The sequence below is a fragment of the Bos grunniens genome, chromosome 12 (genome assembly GCF_055505025.1).
Source record: "Bos grunniens cultivar Pamir isolate PY7600 chromosome 12, Bosgru_T2T1.0, whole genome shotgun sequence".
Classification (NCBI taxonomy): domain Eukaryota; kingdom Metazoa; phylum Chordata; class Mammalia; order Artiodactyla; family Bovidae; genus Bos; species Bos grunniens.
The window spans coordinates 86,064,804-86,085,586 of NC_141176.1; the positions used below are offsets into that span (position 1 = coordinate 86,064,804).

Below are 20,783 nucleotides of genomic sequence, written 5' to 3' on the forward strand. Positions count from 1 at the left end.
ACCATTAGTATAAGTATAGTGGGCTGATTAGAAATTGTATTGGTGAAGGGTTTTTCATTTGTTGAGCCAATGTTTGTTGCTAAGTCTCCACATCCCCTGCCCTTACACACATTAATGAATATATAGAAGAAATAAGTATTAACCTTTGATATAAATCACGTTAGACCTTAGGCTAAGTGAATTCTTTCCTTAACTAAAACCCACTATACCCTCATCCTATAGGAATGTAACTTTATTTGGGTGGCGTCTGTTTTAAGAATAATCACCCCTGGAGAAATAAGTGTCCTGGTTGACTGACCACTGTCACAAGGAGAGGGTCATAAATTGTCAGCAGGCCCCCCTGGCCAGAAGATGATATAACACCTCTAAGACCTCTGTATACATTTGTATGAAGCACCTGACTTTGATAAAAGTCAGGACTGCTGACCCCATGTGACTTTTGCATAACATCTCAGTGTATAAAAGTAGACCATGGAAAATAAAGAATTGGGATCAATTTCTTGAAATACTGGTCTCCCCATGTCACTGTCTCTCTCACTCTGGCTGAGTCTCCATCTGGAGTGTGGAACCCACCAAGCTTACTAATTATGCCTGGGCTTCTAAGATCTGACCGGGGAGGCCTCAGTGTCTCCTCTCCTTTGGGAGAACGGAAGGACGCCTGCGGCCTACGTAAGTGGTGCAAGCTTCTTGCCTTGAAGTTTTATTGGTCTCCCGCGTAAACCAAGCTACTCAGCCTCTTTTCTCCACTGAATTTTCCTACTGAGCTATCCTCATTCTATTACTCTTTACATCTCTAATTAATATCTAATTGAAGCTATTGTATCCTGATCCTCGCCGACGCCGTCCCCGCTTCGAATACCCTGGATCAGCCAGGGCTGGACCCTGGCATATATATTTAGCAATAATTTAACCAAAGATTTACCTATAACAAAATGATTTTTTAAAAAATATAGAAGCAGGTTAGAAGATTTTTGAAACTCCTTATACATATGAAAAATACCTTTGGAGGAATAACGTAATTATTTTAAAAAATAGAAGATTTTGAATTGAATGGCCTGATTTCTTTGGAAAATGTCCCATAAATCTTTGGTTTATAGTAACAGCCTAAGGAAGCAGTGGTGACTCAACCCTGATAACTGAATGGGGAAACAATTTACAGGGAGGTTTAGAGAACTGTTAGAGTATTTGGGCTTCCCTTGATGGCTCAGGGATAAAGAATGTGCTTAAAATGCAGAAGTCACAGGAGATGAAGGTTCGATACCTGGGTTGAGAAGATCCCCTGTAAAAGGAAATGGCAACCCACACCAATAGTCTTGCCTGGAGAATCCCATGGACAGAGGAGCCTGGTGGGCTGCAGTCCATAGGGTTGCAAAGAGTCAGATATGACTGAGCAATTCATACTTTCACGTTCAAGCCAGTTTGCTGGAAACGTTTTGTAGTTGTTTTCTTCTCTACTCTCTTTAGTCTTATAGGTATATGCCTTAAAAAAATAACTTTTTAATTCTATTTTTAATAGCGTTTTTTGTGTTATGTTACCCTCTTGGTAATAGGTAGAGATAATAGAATATAACAAAGTGCAAAATAGATTCTTCTCTTGCCTCCTTTCTAGTAAAATCAGACAGTGAAAAAAAGAGAAAATTGAGACCTTTGGAAAATATACTCATTTCTGCCAGACAAAGATTGCAGTTTTGACCCTAAACAATTTTCTTTTCATATTGGGTATGTCTATATAATTTTGTAGCAAAACCATGTAAACATATGAGAATACAAAAATGTATTGGAATGCTGATCCAGACAGAGTGGAAAGGCAGAAACTTGGACTCTCAAAAAGTTCAGTCTTCAAAGCATTTGCTGGTGTCATGGGCCAGACCATGAAAACCATGATGCTGAGGCTACATAGGCTTGAGAGCTTTAGAGTTTATAAGTAAATGTGTGCTAATGAAGGTTAGATAACTACTGGAGATTTGGCAAGAAACCAGGGAGTCTAGTGGGGCCCACTGGTGAACTGAAAGAGGATGTTCTTAGAAAGGCAGGAGTGTGAAATCAGGGGGTCCAGTAGAGCTAAAGGTGGATCCATATACCTGAGATCTGTAATGAAGAATCTACAATAAAGTAAAACTGCTGATTTCAGCATGGGCTGGAAGAAAATACTAGAAACCCAGGAACTTGATAATCTAATACAAGGAAACAATTCTCATTCCCAAAGGGAATAAAAAGATAAGGCACATTTTAATCTTGAGTAATCCTGAGTATGTGCAAATTGGCCCAAACTTGACCAAGTCAAGTGATGCAAGGATCCAGTCACGAAGGAGTCAATAGAAGAATTAGACTTGAAAAAAATAACCAAGGAATTACCTCATGACTAGACCAGCTCGTGTATTCATTTAGAGACCAGTGTTAAAGTCCAATTTGATGCTGAACTATGGAGCTACTGCCCTGGGCTGTTTATAAACAGGGTTGGTCTTAGGTTTTAAGAAGCTTAGTTTATAGATAGATATTATATAGGCCCAGTGGTGGAAATTAAAGGAAAACTGAGGCTTAGCTTCAAGGACATTATGTTTTCTATTTCCCTTGGGGTAGTCCTCATTATTATCTGTTACTTTAGCTATAAGTGTCACCTAAATCATTATTTCCTAAAATCCCAGGGGAAAAAGAACCATATACTTGAGTTTTAAATTACATTGTTCTTTGTTCCTTTCTATAAAATGTAAGTGGAAGGGGCTTCAGATCAATAGGAAACACCCTGAGCTGAGACTTGCCCATTTCTTAGGAAGCAAAATAATTAGAGCAGGGGGAGCTCAGCTCTGTGCTCTATGGTGACCTAGATGGGTGGGGTGGGGTTGGGGGTGGGAGAGAGGCTCATATAACTACATCATCTATACGTATACATACAGCTGATTCACTTTGTTGCCCAGCAGAAACTAACACAACATTGTAAAGTGGTTACACTCAAGTAATAACAATAAACCAAAGCAATGAAAAGTTCTGTGAAAAGACCCAATAAACAAGGAGCAAACAAGGTTTTTATGTTCATGTCTTTATAAGAAGAATGAAACAGTCTCAGTTAATTATTTGCCTTTCTTCTGTATCTCTAACTGGCCATCGGTTTGTTTCTGTGGTTAAAATGTTCTTAATTACTGTCCTTCATCCTTATTTCTACAGGTGCTTTCTTAGTAAAGACTGTTACCATCTTTCTTCTGTTACTTCCAAAAACTTCTGCTTTATCTCAGTAGCTCTAATTCATCCTTATTCTGGTATGAGAGCTGTCTTTCTGAAAGTTAAATATAGCTATGTTGTTATTTCAACGCTAAAGATATTTCAGTGACTTACTGCACAATAAATCTAAATTCCACTGTATGACATATGGAATATTTTATCATCTGTTCCATAGCTACCTTTCTAAACTTCCCCAACAAACTCTAGTCCTATAATATCTCAAAGTTCCATGAATATCCTTTGCTCTTGAAAACCTGTAAGTCTTTTTCATCTCTTAGACTTTGTTTTATGGTTTTCCCATCACTTGCCATGCCAAGAGTCAGAAAGTATACTTCCTTCTAAAGGCAGGAGTTTGGAGTAGGACAGGAAAAGAATCTTTCTATCTAACACCCTCTAGTACCCACTCCAGTGTTCTTGCCTGGAGAATCCCAGGGATGGGGGAGACTGGTGGGCTGCTGTCTATGGGGTCGCACAGAGTCGGACAAGACTGAAGCGACTTAGCAGCAGCAGTAGCAGCAGCAGTAGAAGGAATGGGGCTTCCCAGAGTTCAGTGGTGAAGAATCAGCCTGCCAATGCAGGAAACGCAGGAGACTGGGGATCCTTCCCTGGGTCGAGAAGATCCCCTGGAGAAGGAAATGGCAACTTGCTCCAGTATTCTTGCCTGGGAAACCCCATGAGCAGAGAAGCCTGGTGAACTGCAGACCATAGAGTCTCAAAGAGTCAGACACAACTTAGCGACTGAGCATGTACACAGTGAGAAAGAATATTTGTTTTACTTTTTGTTATTGTTGTTACTTTTTGTCTGTTTCTGTTTTTTTTTTTTTGCCAGAAAAACTCTTGGAAAAACGGTTCCAAACTCTGGGGGAGAAATGCTTTTCAAATATGTCTCCTTTTTAATGAAGAAAGTCATTGAATGTTTTGATCAGATTCCACAGAAAACTCATTTTTTCTTTGCCAGTTAAACATAAATTCTTTGTTGAAATATGGCCCATGTCAGACGTAGAAGAGAATGTCTCCCAGCTTCTAAATTCCCTGTACCTCAGCCAGATAAAAGGAATGTGAATTTTGGTGAAGTTATAAAAAAAAAAAAACTGCAATGAATAAACCCAATATTTATAAAAGTGTATCAAGTTAAATTAGTAATCTCTGAGGAAACAGAGGTGTTTGTTGAAGCAGCAGGAAGAGAGATGATCAGTGACAGATTTTTATGCAAATAACCTTCAAATTGAACCCCGAGTTAATATGGGTGTAATATGTAGAGTATAAAGTGTATATTATGTTGTGTATAAAGAAAGCAGCTTAGGAACAGATACATTTAAATGGCTCTCCCTAAATTCAGATGCCTGAATGCAGGCTGGCTTTTCAGTCAAGTTACTTGGATGGGCAAAATTTCATGATTAATTTCACTGACTGTGACTCTCAATTTCCTGTGAAGACACAATTTAGTCTCAGAAAAGAATACACCTTCAAGAGTCCCTGAACCACATCTGTGGCTGTAAGAAGCGGGGAGTCCTGAAAGCCAAGCTTGTCCCTGTTCAGATCAAAGAGAAACCAAGGTTGTCTCCTGAGGCTACACACTGGGTGAGGACCGCAGAGAGCTCTGTCTTACTCCCTTTTCCTAAGCATCCTTGGAGTAGGAGAACTGCCTAGCCTACCACACTCTGCAATGTCCTCCTCACGTCTAGCTCTCCAGTGGCTGCCCCTCGAGGAGTATAGGATTCAGGGCAACTCAGCCAGAGCAAGGTCCTCTGAGGACCTTACCGAAAAGAAGCCTCGTGACTGCCATCAGTTATTTTAGGGGTGGTAGTGTAGCCCCTCAGTCCTGTCTGACTCTCTGTGACCCCATGGACTGGGGTCCACAAAGAAGGACCCCAAAACTTCTTTGTCCATGGGGATTCCTAAGCAAGAATATTGGAGTGGGTTGCCGTGTCCTCCTCCAAGGGATCTTCCAGACTCAGAGATGGAACCCATGTTTCTTGCTTGGCAGCTGGATTCTTTTACTACTGAGCCACCTGGGAAGGTCATCAGTCACTTTGGAGTGGTGTTAAAGGGCAATCTTTTTTGTTGTTGTTGGTTTGGAAGCAAAGGAAAGTTTTGCCCTCTAAGCAGAAAATGGAGGGATGTAAGGTCTGACTCATTTGAAAAGATGCTGATGCTGGAAAAGATTGAGGGCAGGAGAAGGGGACAACAGAGGATGAGATGGTTGGATGGCATCACTGACTCAGTGGACATGGGTTTGGGTGGACTCAGGGAGTTGGTGACGGACAGGGAGGCCTGGCATGTTGCGGTTCATGGGGTTGCAAAGAATCGGACACGACTGAGTTACTGAACTGAACTGAGGTCTCTCTGGAGAGCAGGCGCAGGGCGAGGCTGTTTTACAGGGACCAGGGCAGTGGGAAGAGGGCAGGGTTCCCCTGGGTAGGCACAGGTGCAGATGCACTTCCTGGGCTTGCATCCTTGGGCTGAGGAGTTGGGGTGTCTGTGTAGCCATTTTGCACCAAGAATTCTGGCCTGAAGTCCCCAGCGCGAGGGCTTGGCACCATGATATCGCGTGAATGATGAAACTAGACAGAGCACAAAGGAAAAGAGAAAGACTTTATGACCCAGATTCCATTTTTATTCCATGAGAATTGTTCACAGGCTTTGCGGCAATGATAGGAGGCCACTGGAAAGCAGTAGGCGAAGCGGACAGCCGTGTCCTGTATTGGCCTTGAGAGATGAGACTGAGTCACAGTGTACTCCTGTGGGAATTGAGGGAGAAGAAACAGGACGCTGTTACATTTCACGGGGATTTTGCTAAGCATTTTCCACGGAGGAACCTCGTGTTCCTGTCTGTATCACAGAAGGGACTCTGCTTCCACGGATGCTGCTGCTTCTCCCTGGCCGGGTTCTCCTGGCCTGAGCCCTTCCTTCAGGGTGGGCCTAGGGGCTGAGCGTTTACAGATAAGAAAGTGAAAAAGTGAAGTCGCTCTGTCATGTCCGACTCTTTGTGACTCCATGGACTGTGGCCTGCTAAGCTCTTCTGTCCATGAGATTGCCCAGGCAAGAGTACTGGAGTGGGTTGCCATCCCTTACCCCAGGGGATCTTCCTGACCCAGGGATCAAACCCACGTCTCTTGCGTCTCCGGCACTGGCAGGCAGATTCTTTACCACTGAGCCACCTCATAGAGCACAGTGTCAGTAGGGCCCAGATTGGAGATGGCAGAGAAAGGGCTTGAAGAAGCATATTTTGGTTTATGACAACCAGGAACCTTGATTAACCTCCAAAAGTTCCCCACAAATCTCTCATACCCTACCCTATTCAAGCATCTTCTAAACTGTAATTCCATCAAAGATGTCAGTGTTTGAGGGAGCTGACAGCCTGGGGTGACACCTAGCAGTGCTGAGTATCTTCTGGAAGATATGAAAGGTGCATTTTTGTCCTCTGGTAGACAAAAAATGCTGTTATGCCCTAAAGGACCAATATTTTTAAACTGGATTGTATTGATGTTCATTGAAGTTCTTATCCATATGCAGCCATGTATGCCTTTTGCTTCGCCCTACTGAAATATTTATCATTGAAGAATTGGTATAGAATTCTTCATATTTGGCAGCTACAGTTTCTGCATTGTAATCTATAAAAACTAAATATATTAATAAAAATAGAAATAAGTTATTGACTAAGGGGTCACCCTTGAATGTCCGACTTACCTGAGTTGTAATTCCAGCTATGCTGCTTGATAGCTGTGCCACTTGGGGAACTTTAGATTATGTAAACTTTTAAACCCTTATTTGTAATAGAAAATTTCTAGTGTTATATGTAATAGAAATCAGGTACAGTTAACTTAAGAAAAGTGATAATTTATTACCTGGCTGCCAGGAATTCCTCTGGAATGAACAGCAGGCTGATGAGCAGGACTTGTAGCCAGCATGACCCAAGCGACTTCAGAAGTTTCTGGAGGACACTGCAACCTTCTTGGAAGGACATGTGGGCACTGTCTCTGGAATGAATGACCCCCCACCCCTGACCCTGAAGAGAGATCTCAGTCTGTGTTAGGCCAAAGACCATGTCTTGGGTGTATTGGGAGGATGAAAAGAAGGATCTCAGTGGAGTACTCTGTAAGAACCATCCTCCTTCTGTAGTGTATCAGCAGACTTCTGAATTAAGCCTCCTCCCAGGCCTAGGATTAGGCAGAGAGAACAGAAGCTGGGGCGGGGTGGGGGTGGGGGGTAAGCCATTGTATAACATTAGTTATATCAAGGACTTCCCCGATGACTCAGCAGCGAAGAAACTGCCTGCCAATATAGGAGACACAGGAAACACAGGTTCCATCTCTGGGTCAGCAAGACAGCCCACTCTAGTATTCTTGCCCGAAATACCCCATGGACAGAGAAACCTGACGGGCTACAGTCCATGAGGTCACAGAGTCAAAACACTTTATCAAAAGTCCAAAAGGTTGTTTAAGAGGATTCATAGGTTTTGCATGTGTACTTAGAATGGTATATCTTTAGTTGCTCCAGAACTGGAACATAGGCTCATCAGCTGAAATGTGATCAGGGATAGTTGTTCACATTCTAAGAAGGCCCCATCTCTGGAACTTACTGGGAGATCAAGCCTGACCACCAGGAGTGAATGCTGTTAGTTCTCTGCCCAGAGCCACTGACCAAGCCAACACAGTAGCCCTCAGTAGGGAGGGTAGCTGCTATTGGCTCCTAGCTGCCCCTTCTTCTCCAGAGATTTCCTCTCAGATGGTTGGGGCCAAATTCCTGCAAGATTAAGACCAGCTCTGATGCACCCCTGTTTGCCCTGGTCTGTGGAATGACATGCAGACGAGATGGATGGGCTTGTTGCAGAAAGGAGGACCCCTTCCAGGGCCTGAAACTGGGCTCTTGTCTAACACTCGGAAATGAATTGTCCGAGGAGACACATGTGCTGACAAAGCAAGAGATTTTATTGGGAAAGGGCACCTGGGTGAGAGCAGGAGGGTAAGGGACCCCAGGAGAACTGCTGTGTCACATGGCATGCAGTGTCGGGTTTTATGGTGATGGGATTAGTTTCCAGGTTGTCTTCAGCCAATCATTCTGACTCAGAGTCCTTCCTGGTGGTGCACACCTTGTTCAGCCAAAATGGACGCTGGAGAGAAGGATTCTGGGAGGTGGTCGAGCATATGGTGTCTCCTTTTGACCTTTCCTGAACTCTTCCGGTTGGTGGTGGCTTAGTAGTTCTGTGTTCCTTAACAGGACCTCCTGTCGTAAAACAACTCATGCAAATGGTTACTATAGTGCCTGGCCAGGGTGGGTGGTTCCAATCAGTGTGCTTCCCCTAATAGGCTGATGTAGGTTTCAAAACCCTTTTTCTTCCAGAAAGGACAGTGCTGCAATGTGAGTCATCCTTTGAGCTCCCTGTACATCAGGTCCATCTCTCATAGCCTCAGTAAATCTTATGCTCTCTGATCCATCTCAGGCTTTGTTTCTGGGGGACCCAAGGCACATTTACCTTCCAGTTTATGTGTTGAAGGACAGGGAAGACATTAATATTTACTATGGGGTATTAAGGGCACATCTATACCCAACTTCTCATATTTCTCCTTTGGAAACAATTTCAATCAAAGAAAAAAAAAGACAGTTGAGGGCCAACTAGGAAATCTGTAATGAGACACGACTGAACAGATGGATGTGTGTCAAGAGACCTGGGATTTTGGAAGTAAATCTAGATCTACACGAGAGAAAAGGAATAGACCTCGAAGCATCCCCTACAGTCTAAAAGCCCTCAAGCAGCATATTTAAAACACGAGGAGCTGTTTCAGCCTGTTATTACATCAGCAAGGATGGTTGGCGCCCCAGATAATTTAGCAGGACTCAGAAAGGAATCAGGAATGAGTCCCCAGGAAGCTGCCTAGATTCTACCAAGAAGCACGTTTTTAAAGCTGAACAGTGCAGTTAGAGAATCTTCTTGAACACTTGGGCTGTTGTTCTAAGGAACTGGTAAAAATGTGAGCCAAGTTCACAGGGAAATACCAAGAAGATTAAGTACAATACTCAAAGAACAATTGGATGAGCTTTCAGATGACCCAGTTCACCTGGATGAGGATATAAGTGTCAGTTGTTTCCTTGGAGAACATGCTGGAGAGATTTATGGAATTAGGATTCCAGGAAGACACAGGAAGATAAGGTACATTAACATCAAAGTTGTCACCCATACAGTATTTCTGCCAGAAGGCTTTAGTTTGTAGCTAAGCATGAGTAAAGCAAGAGACAAAAATAAGCAACTAAAATCGATTTTATAAAAGACAAAAACACCTTGAAAAACCTGCTAGATAAAAAAGACCAAAAAGACATGACAATTAAATGCAAACCAAAAACCTTAATTGGATCTTGGATTAACAAAACAAACAAAAACTGACAGCTCTAGAGGACAGTATTGGGACACTTGGAGAACATTGGGTGTGATGTATGTTAGATAATAACATAAAATTAATATTTGATGTCCTCCGTGTGGTCATTTTAGTTTTGGACTTTGAAGCTGGCATATGAAACTTTCTTTGAAGTTTGACTTACAAAGGCAGTAGTTTGGGGACCTAAATTTCTCTTTCAGAATTTCCTAAAAGTAGAGCTTTGCTTTGAGACATCTGTACGTCAAATATGTTGAACTTTATACCACCTTTTTACCTAATCTAGTAGAATATATGGGACAGACAGATTGGGTGTCATTTGGGACATAAATTAGCATTGAGAGTAAATCTTCAACCTTTGGGTAAAGTAGAGCCCTGGAGTTCATTAATGTCTTATACTGACCAATTTTAGGATTGTATGAGCAAATGATAACAGGCTTCCCTGGTGGCTCAGACAGTAAAGAATATGCCCGTAATGTAGGAGACCTGGGTTCAATCCCTGGATCAGGAAGATCTCATGGAGAAGGGAATGGCTATCCACTCCAGTATTCTTGCCTGGGAGAATTCCCTGGACAGAGGAGCCTGGTTGGCTACAGTCCATGGAGTCACAAAGAGTTGGACAGGACTGAGTAATATTTTTGCACTTTCACGCAAGACCCTGGAGTTCATTAATGTCCTGATGTGACCAATTTTAGGACTATGTGAGCAAATGATAACAGGCTCCTGCTAGTCCCAGAAGAGCATCTGCAGGGGAGCATGGTGGAAATGGGGGAATGGGATGGTTTCCCTATGCAAAATCTTTAACATTTAAGAGAAAGTGTCAGGCATGTTAATTTCAACCACTTTATCAGGCTTGGCCACCTAGTTAGTTGTACACACACTCAGGTACTTGGAAGGTTATTTCATGACTTTTTAAACTGGTCATCCAGCCAAGGCAATCACTTTTGCCACAACCTGAGTCCATGTGATCTTCAGGGAAGAGAGTTATCTGTGCAGACACTGCAGCTGAACTTTGCCTCAGCTTTAGGAAATCAGTCAAGTTAGCTTGATTCTTGTGACCACTTTCACTTCAGAGCCTCATGTTTATTGAACTGGTGTGTGTGTGCTGTGCTCAACTGCTTAAGTTGTGTCCAACTCTGTGCGATCCCATGGACCATAGCCCACCGGGCTCCTAGTGTCCATGGGATTTCCCAGGGCAAGAATATAGGAGTGGGTTGCCATTTCCTCCTCCAGGGGATCTTGCTGACCCAGGGATCAAACCTGTGTTTTCTTTGGCTCCTGCCTTGTCAGTCAGTTTCTTTACCACTTAAGCCACCTGAGAAGCCCTTTACTGAACTGGAGATTGCAAGAAATTTAGGCAGGCTGAGACACCACGCACTCAGAAAAGCAAAACAAAACAAAAGAATTCTAGACTGGCCCTTTAGAATGACAGCAAGCAACAGTAACATAAGTGTTAGTAGACCCTTCTTACCTGATTGTGCAGAGGCTGTAGTTCAAGAGTTTTCCCACCTGCAAGACTCTTAAGACTGCTTGCTAGTGAATTGTTTGCTTTTTTTCCCCTACTTGGTGGTTTTGATGCGTTTACTGTGATCCATGGGTGTTCTCCACGCCTGGCCTTTTGCTGGGTCTGCTTCAGCGGTCTTGAAATGAGATTCCAGGCCCCCTCTGGTCCCATTTTCTGTAATATTTTGTAGCAACCCATAAGCAACACAAACTTTCTGACCACTACCAAATTGGCCTCATGACTTTCCCTGCATTTGCATATGTTTTTTTGTTTTGTTCTTGCTCACAGTTTGCAAAATTTCACCAGATGACCTCTAGCGCTATGAAAATAGCTGAGTCAGAACACAGCTGGTGGAAAAGAAAATGGCATGAACCCTCTAAATCAGCATGGTAGAGAAAATGCCATGCTGTCCTGGTAAGAGATTCATTTTTTTTTTTAAGAAATCCTTTTTATTCAGCCTTTTCTTCAAAAGTAAAATTTTGATACCCTCATATCACAGTGAGGTCATAAATTTACATTCTGTCTGGAGTGAGAAAGTAGAGGCAATGGAAAAAAACAACAGGGTTCGGATTAATAGGAGATGACAACTTGACCAAACAGGAGGTGGCAGCCTGCCGGCTGCATGGCTCAGCGGCCGCGACAGGCAATTAGCCATCTCAGCCGCCCAGATGCAGTGGGAGGAGCCACGGTGCCCTGAGCACCTCCGCTTCTCTGCTGCTTGTATCATTTGTGGTGTTTGCAGAGACAAATAAACACTCATGCATGATTTTTTTTTCTTTTAAACAATGAGATTAGGAAGAAAGACAATCACAGGATCAGAAAACCCAAGGTTCTAAGGAAGGCAGTCGCCTAAATGCATGTCGTAGCAGAAGAAATGCCAATTGTCAAACTATTTAATAGCAGATACACATATTTTTTTCATGACACCATAGAATTTGGAGGGAATTTTAGGAGTCCCTGGCATCTCCAGTGCAGAACCCACTGATTGCTCTTGTACACTTGCTGCAAGGAGCCTTTTTTCCTCTTTAATTTTGCCGTTGGCATTTTTGCCTCTCGTTGTTGTTTAGTCACTTGGTCCTGTCGGACTCTTGGTGACCCATGGCGTGCTTCTCTGACCTTTGCTTGCTCCAGCTCGCTCAGACTCGTGTCCATTGTGTCGGGGCTGCCATCCAGCCATCCCATCCTCTGTGTGTCCCTCTTCCTGCCCTCAATCTTTCCCAGCATCCGAGTCTTTTCCATTTTGCCCATGCTTCTACATGAATCCATAAAATTGGAAATTACACATCAATAACAATAAACCTCTACTTACTAATATATCTATTTAATTTAAAAAATATGTAATGCTCTATGGCTGTAGAGAGGTGAACTTGGTATCTTCGTTAACAGTGTAACCTCCCATGTAAATATAACTCTACAGTGAGTTAATGTTATTTCTCACGTCACAGTTTGCTCCTGAATTTCACGGATACAGTATCTTCAGAGGTGTACTCAATTCCAAAAAATAGAGCCTAAAATTTGTGATGCAGTTAGCAGCCCGTTCCCCAAATAATTTATAAGGTGACCCCTACACACATGAACACATCATTTCCACATGCAGCACATACTCTCAAATGTAAACCTAAATCACACTTTTAAAATTAAATATTGAATTCTTGAATAATCTTCATGTATTTAAATATTGTGATATATTAAATTTGGAATATAGCAGTGGAAACTATACACTGTCAGTTAAGACCAGTAGCTGGCATTACCAGTGTATCTCGTGATCACCTGAACTGCTATATAAGAAAACAAAAAAATCTCAAAGTGATATAATCATGTCTGCCATGTATGAGTACAGAAGCAGAAAAAGTTAAGTTTCCATAACTCAGAAGCAGATGTTTCTGAATACTCATTTATCTAGTCACTGAGTATAATGAAATAAAAATACAGAAACGTTTACTTGAATACATCAATCTGCAAAAATGCAACTTTATGGTAAAGAGACATTTAAATAAATCTACCCACATTTATTTTACTAAACGAGTCTTATCATGAAATTATGGGATTTGGAATTTCAGGCAAAATCAGTTTAGCACTGATGCCTTAAAAAAGTCCATCTTACTTACTTAATGATCACGCCTATTTTTTTAATTAAAGTTTATTTATGATGTTAGATTACTCCTGTAATCACTAAAATGGGTTTCGAATTATTTTCAAGTATTTCTAATGAATAACATTCACATTCAAAGAATAAATGTAAAATTTTTGAAGATATTGAAAAAAAAGTGGCATTGTCCTTCAATGCTATTTTAAAAGTGAAAATCTGAAACAATATTTTGTATCATAAGTAATATTTGTGTGATGAGCTTTTAAAGGTCTTAACACACATTCAGATATATACATGTCTATTAAACATAAGCTTGAGTTTCTGTTTTCGAACTAGGAAGATTCTCCTGAAACAGATAAAAGATTAAAAAAGAAAAGAAAGAAAAGTGAGAGAGAGACATATTTCTGCCCACTTGGAGCTCATAGTTTAATAAAAGAAATAAAACCTAAAGCAAATATCTGATAAAATTGAAGTATGTTTATAATACAAAAGTTGAGAGAAAATCCCAGAATAGTCGGTGGTTTTCATGAATATACTAGGTTAGGTGATTTTAGTGTAACCATTCTTCAGAACATAATTAAAAATGCTAGATACATATAAGATAAAAGTGTGAAGAGGGGATAATATTGATAGAAATTATCTGGTGAAATTTAAGCAACACAAGACTCCAGAGAGATAAACAGAAGTCTATTGCTGCTCTTCTCCTGATGAATTTGTCTGTCACACTTTGGGAAGATCATCATTGGCAATGCACATTCTAAGAGACCAATTTCCAGTAGAAGAAAAATGATACAAACACATCCAAGATGGAATTAAAAACAAATAAAATGTAAATATGCTGATTCTTCCAGATGATTGAATAAATTGAGGAGGCTCAAATCTAATTGTTTTTTTAAAGAAAAATTAAAGTGGCAACACTAACAACTCTGATGGGAAGGGTAAGTGGAGATAAAGACCTTCTAAGATCTCTTGCATTGTACTTTACATTAAGGGATTGGGAGATATAAGAAAGGTCTTTATATTCACTCCAGTATTCTTGCCTGGGAAATCCCATGAACAGAGGAGCCTGGCAGGCTATGTAGTCTGTAGGGTCACAAAGAGTCGGACACGATTTAGTGACTCAGCTAAGTGATGAATTAGAGGAGCATGATGAATTAGATGTTTGGAGATATGTGAACTTCACCTCTACTTTCAAAAGAGTAAATAGAAAATCATCAGTTTTAAAACTCCACCAATAGAGAGTGTATAAAGCTATATTCCTCCTATTACATTTTTGCCTGTGTAGGTCTAGGTATAGTGGTGAACACAGATACCCTTCTCGCCATGAGTAGACGGTACAGAAACGTGAAGTAAGTGATTTCCTCTAGAAATTATAGAACTGAGAGACAGTTTGTTTCTGTTTTTGAATAAATCACACTGTTCTGTTATTAAGCTCACATCTCACATTGTGCCTTTGTTAAAAAATCGTTGAGGCTATTTTCTTATTTAAACTCATTGGAATGAAGTGTTGGAAAACATTATCTCCAATATTTCCAACATAATCTTCTTCATGTTACATCATTTAAGAAAACTCTTAACAATAAAGAAATTGGGGCAGACAGAAAAAAGAAGGGCCTGATTTCTCTTATTATAAAGTGTGACACTAATGGATAAATATTACCTGATATTCAAAAGTTATTTAACTAATTAAAATAACTCAAATTTAAGTAACATCAGCTATTTTAAGTTTTATGACTCATGAAATATAATTCTCATAAAGAGGTTGTGGTTTGATACTGAAAGCAATGAACGGTATAATCAAACAGAAATTCGGCAGTCTACTTGGCTTTCTATAATATATGCATACTGTCATTGTCTTCTTGATCAACATAAACACAAGTCTGGGTCCCAGTAAGAGACATGGCCCTTCATGGAAGTTTGTTTGATCATTTTTTAAGCAGGACCACAAAAACAAGTGCACATTTTTTTTTTCCTTTAGACATAATATTTTTGACCTTAATAAATTTAAAAGCATTGAGATCATGCAAAGTTGTTCTCCAACTACAAGGGAATAAAATTAGAAATCAATTAACTGGAGGAAATTTGAGAAATTCACAGGTATGTGGAACTTAAACAATACACTCTTAAGATGTCAATGGGTCAGACTTCCCTGGTGGTTCAGTGGTAAAGAATCTGCCTGCCAGTGCAGGAGATGCAAGTTTGATCCCTGGTCTGGGAAGATCCCACATGCCGCAGAGCAACTGGGCTGGTGTACCACAACCACTGAAGCCCGTGCACCCTAGAGCCCGTGCTCTGCCGCAGAAACCACTGCAGTAAGAAGCCTGGGCACCACGCCTAGAGAGAAGCCTCCACCCCCCAGAACTAGAGAAAAGCCAGCATTGCAACAAAGACCCAGCACAGCCAAAACAGCAGAAAGAAAACAATGGGTCAAAAAAGGAAAACCAATAAATATTAGAAAGTACATGGAGATGAATAAAATACATGATACTTTCTCTCTCTATACATATACATTTGGGCTAAGAAAGAGTCCTTTCTATAGATAGGCCCAGTAATTTTGAAATTGAAGCAACTGCATGATTGCTGTGGATTTCCAAGATAATAGGGGGGAAATCATGAGTTGTGAGGATAATCAACCTGATTGGAGACAAATAATAAAGAAGAGAATGGGCCCCAAGGGAAAAAGCAATGTTTAGAGTGAAGAGTTTTTTTGTGTAAACCAACCAAGAGTTTTGGAACTAGACATGTACACTAAGAATACTTGGTTTTCTTAATGATTTATTTTCTTTTTTACCGATTTAGGTACTAGCTCCTCAAACAGCATATTGTTGTCTTATCCCCAATGGCTGTAATATTCCTGCTTAGAAACCCTGCTGTAAGTAATAAGAGCTCTGGTAAATGTAACTAAAATAATGTACCTTATAAATATGAATTGAAGGTGAACTCTGAAAAAAAAAATGAAAATAGGGAGGGGATAGGCATCCAGTCCCATCACTTCATGGGAAATAGATGGGGAAACAGTGGAAATAGTGTCAGACTTTATTATTTTGGGCTCCAAAATCACTGCAGATGGTGACTGCAGCCATGAAATTAAAAGACGCTTACTCCTTGCAAGGAAAGTTATGACCAGCCTAGATAGCATATTCAAAAGCAGAGGCATTACTTTGCCAACAAAGGTTCGTCTAGTCAAGGCTATGGTTTTTCCTGTGGTCATGTATGGATGTGAGAGTTGGACTGTGAAGAAGGCTGAGTGCCGAAGATTTGATGTTTTTGAACTGTGGTGTTGGAGAAGACTCTTGAGAGTCCCTTGGACTGCAAGGTGATCCAACCAGTCCATTCTGAAGGAGATCAGCCCTGGGATTTCTTTGGAGGGAATGATGCTGAGGCTGAAACTCCAGTACTTTGGCCACCTGATGCGAAGAGTTGACTCATTGGAAAAGACTCTGATCCTGGGAGGGATTGAGGGCAGGAGGAGAAGGGGACGGCAGAGGATGAGATGGCTGGATGGCATCACTGACTCGATGGACGTGAGTCTGGGTGAACTCCGGGAGTTGATGATGGACAGGGAGGCCTGGTGTGCTGCGATTCACAGGGTCGCGAAGAGTCGGACACGACTGAGCGACTGAACTGAACTGAGCTGAACTGAGGGATATAGATATAGGCCATAGGAATGGAAAAGGTCAGTTTTCAGTCCAATCCCAAAGAAAGGCTATGCTAAAGAATGCTCAAACTACTGCACAATTGCAGTCATCTCACACACTAGCAAAGTAATGCTCAAAATTCTTCAAGCCAGGCTTCAATAGTATGTGAAATGTGAACTTCCAGATATTCAAGCTGGATTTAGAAAAGGCAAAGGAACCAGAGATCAAATTGCCAACATCTGTTGGATCATTGAAAAAGCAAGAGAGTTCCAGAAAAATATCTACTTCTGCTTTATTGACTATGTCAAAGCCTTTGACCTTGTGGATCACCACAAAATGTGGAAAATCACTCAAGAGATGGGAATACCAGACCCCCTGACCTGCCTCCTGAGAAATCTGTATGCAGGTCAAGAAGCAATAGTTAGAACCAGACATGGAACAACAGAATGGTTCCAAATCAGGAAAAGAGTATATCAAGGCTGTGTATTGTCCCCCTGCTTATTTAACTTATATGCAGAATATATCATGAGAAATTCTGGGCTGGATGAAGCACAAGCTGGAATCAAGATTACCAGGAGAAATAACCTCAGATGTGCACATGATACCACCCTTATGGCAGAAAGTGAAGAATTAAAGAGCCTCTTGATGAAAGTGAAAGAGGAGAGTGAAAAAGCTGGCTTAAAACTCAACATTCAGAAAACGAAGATCATGGCATCCAGTCCCATCACTTCATGGGAAATAGATGGGGAAACAGTGGAAACAGTGTCAGACTTTATTTTTGGGGGCTCCAAAATCACTGCAGATGGTGACTGTAGCCATGAAATTAAAAGATGCTTCCTCCTTGGAAGGAAAGTTATGACCAACCTAGATAGCATATTCAAAAGCAGAGACATTTCTTTGTTGACAAAGGTCCATCTAGTCAAAGCTATGGTTGTTTTCAGTAGTCATGTATGAATGTGAGAGTTGGACTATAAAGAAAGCTGAGTGCTGAAGAATTGATGCTTTTGGACTGTGGTGTTGGAGATGACTCTTGAGAATCCCTTGGACTGCAAGGAGATCCAACCAGTACATCCTAAAGGAATTCAGTCCTGAATTTTCATTGGAAGGACTGATGTTGAAGCTGAAACTCCAATCCTTTGGCGACCTGATGCGAAGAACTGACTCATTTGAAAAGACCCTGATGCTGGGAAAGATTGAAGGCAGGAGGAGAAGGGGACAACACAGGATGAGATGGTTGGATGGCATCACCAACTCAATGGACATGAGTTTGAGTAAGCTCCAGGAGTTAGTGACGGACAGGGAAGCCTGAGGTACTGCAGTCCTTGGAGTGCAAAGAGTCAGACGTGACTGAATGACTGAAATGAACCAAACTGAGAGATGTAGAACATTTCTGCCTATGACTAGCAAACCACAAATCTAGAGGACCATATAGTCTTATATTTAGCAGAATTTAATCCTTAATTTTTTTTATCCTAACCTAATGTAGAACAATCAAGTCAGGGAAGTAGAAAATTGAATTGATAAGAAAACTGAGACCTAGATAAGGCTCAAAAGCACAGGATGCTTTATCATCCATGTTCAGGAGTGAAAGAGAACCAGACACATGATAAATTTTGATAGTAAATAATTTTAAGTGATTGTGACTTCTGAGTGCTGGTAATGTAATGTTGATTATTTTCTTCTTTCATTCCTCTTTATATTATTGTTTGCAAAGGTATGATATATAAAGAGACTTAGATATAATAAATATTAAAACTAATGTGGGGTCTGAAGACAGAATAATTTTGCCAAATAATGCAATTATAACTTCTAAGACAGATTATAAGCAGAAATAGAAAAAATATATTTGATAATATTTACCAATAAAAAGGCAGGATTCTCATAATGGAAATTATAAAATTTACTTAGGGACACAAAATCAAAAATTATATGAATGAAGAGAAATTCCACTTTCCTGAAATTAACACTTGGAAATTGTCAATCCTCCCCAATTTTATTTATTTTTTAAGAGCTTTTTTCTTTTGTATTATAATTTTACACTGGGATATAGCCAGTTAACAGTGTTGTGACAGTTTCAGGTGAACAGTGAAGGGACTCAGGCATACATATACATGTATCCATTCTCCGCCAAATTCCCCTCCCATCCAGGCTGCCATATAATAATGAGCAGAGGGCCCTGTGCTATACAGTAGGTCCTTGTTGGTTATCCATTTTAAATACAGAATTATGTGTATGACCTCCCCAAACTCCCCAAGTACTTCCAAAATTCATTTTCAAGTAAATGCAGTTTTATTCAGAATCCCAAAAGAATTTCAGGAGGAGTTAGATAATATAATTTCGAAGTTCCTATCTGCTCAGTCTTTGTCTGGATGTTGTATTTGATTCAGTGCTGCAGTCACAAATGACCACGGACTTGGTGATTTATAACAACAGAAATGTATTGCCTCATTGTTTTGGGGGGTCAGAGGTCCAAAATCAGGGTGACGTCAGGGCTGTGCTCCCTCCGAAGGCTCTAGGAGAGATCCTTCTGTGGGACTTTCTGACTCTTGGGGCTCTGGGCATTCCTCGGCTTGTTGCTGCATGACTCACTTCTGTCTCAAGTTTTCACATGCCCTGTCCTCTGTCTCTGTGATTCCCTCTCTTCCTTGACTTTGGACCTAAGATCCACCCAGATCATCCACCCAGGGTGATCTCATTTTGTAATTCTTAACATAATCATGTCTGCCAAGATCCTTCTTCCAAATAAGATCACATTCTCAGATTCTGAGATTGGACATAGCTTTTGAGGGGCCATCATTCAACCCACTACTGATATCAACTCCTCCTCCATCTTATGGTAACCAGGCCTGATTTGTTTATTTAGGGCATCAGACCTGACCTTCCAGAACTAACAGGCGTTAAATACCCCATGACAGATCAATTACATGATTCCACCCTTCTGGCCAGAATGATTGGTTCCTTGGTTTAAACCAGTCTGTGCTTAGGGCTGTATTGGTGCTGGTGCTGGTTTAGTCGCTAAGTTGTGACCAACTCTTGCAACCCCATGGACTTTAACCTGCCAGGCTCCTCTGCCCACAAGACTTCCTAGGTAAGTGTACTGGAGTGGGTTGCCATTTCCTTCTCCAGAGCATCTTCACAACCCAGGGGTCGAACTGGAATCTTGAACCTGCCTCCCCTGCATTGCAGGCAGATTCTTTATCATTGAGCCATCAGGGAAGCTCAAATATAGCTTCAAAAGGGCTGTATTTCTATGTCATAAATAGCAAAAGCTAATGCCTGTGTGTGTGCTGTCTTTTGGCCACGACCAATTCTTTTACAACTCCATGGACTGTTGCTGGCCAGGCTCCTCTGTCCATGGGATTTTCCCAGGAAAAATACTGGAGTGGATTGCCATATCTTCCTCCAGGGGATTTTCCCAACCCAGGGATTGAACCCACCTCTCCTGTGTCCCCTGCATTGTCAGGTGGATTCTTTACCACTGAGCCACTTGGGAAGCCACAATCTAATGCCTTAAAGGGTTTAAAAAATGTTTAAAAAAATCAGTCAAGTATTCTTAATTTAGAGGCCTGGCTTCAAAACTCACTGTTGGTCTAAACAACTTTGCTTTTTTCTTTTGATTTATTTTCAGATTTTGTAACATGGATATGCTGAGTCTTTAATTATTATTATGATCAGTATATTAAATATTCACAGCTAGACTTTGTATAGGAGTTAGTGTTATGTTTGAAATTTTATAAATTGTTCTCTGCCTTAGGCAATAATCTTTGGTATTTGATGTTAAATACATTCAGTTATTTAAATATAGACACAATAGAAAAATAGAGTTTGATTGAACAAAGGGGAAAATTACTAAGGCGATATCACTATTATAAAGTTATGTTGTACATGATTCAACTAAAACCACGGCATTTAACTTTGCATCAGTATTCATATAAATACAATTAAAGATAGAGCAGAGCAGTAGA

The 20,783-nt window shown here is 40.8% G+C and overlaps 1 long non-coding RNA gene across 14 annotated transcripts in view; it reads left to right on the forward strand.

Moving 5' to 3' along the window:
• Positions 1-20,783, forward strand: part of LOC147362036 (uncharacterized) — a 233,028-nt gene that overhangs the window by 34,634 nt on the left and 177,611 nt on the right. For 6 of the 14 annotated variants that reach the window (XR_015137718.1, XR_015137719.1, XR_015137720.1 and 3 more), the window contains exon 3: positions 11,380-11,505. The exons of 4 other annotated variants lie outside the window; for them this stretch is intronic. This is a non-coding gene — a long non-coding RNA (uncharacterized LOC147362036). Of the gene's footprint in view, positions 1-11,379; positions 11,506-14,031; positions 14,060-15,979; positions 16,053-19,681; positions 19,869-20,783 lie in introns of those variants that run through there. 4 more of the 14 variants (XR_015137713.1, XR_015137714.1, XR_015137716.1 and 1 more) reach the window with 3 other exon arrangements.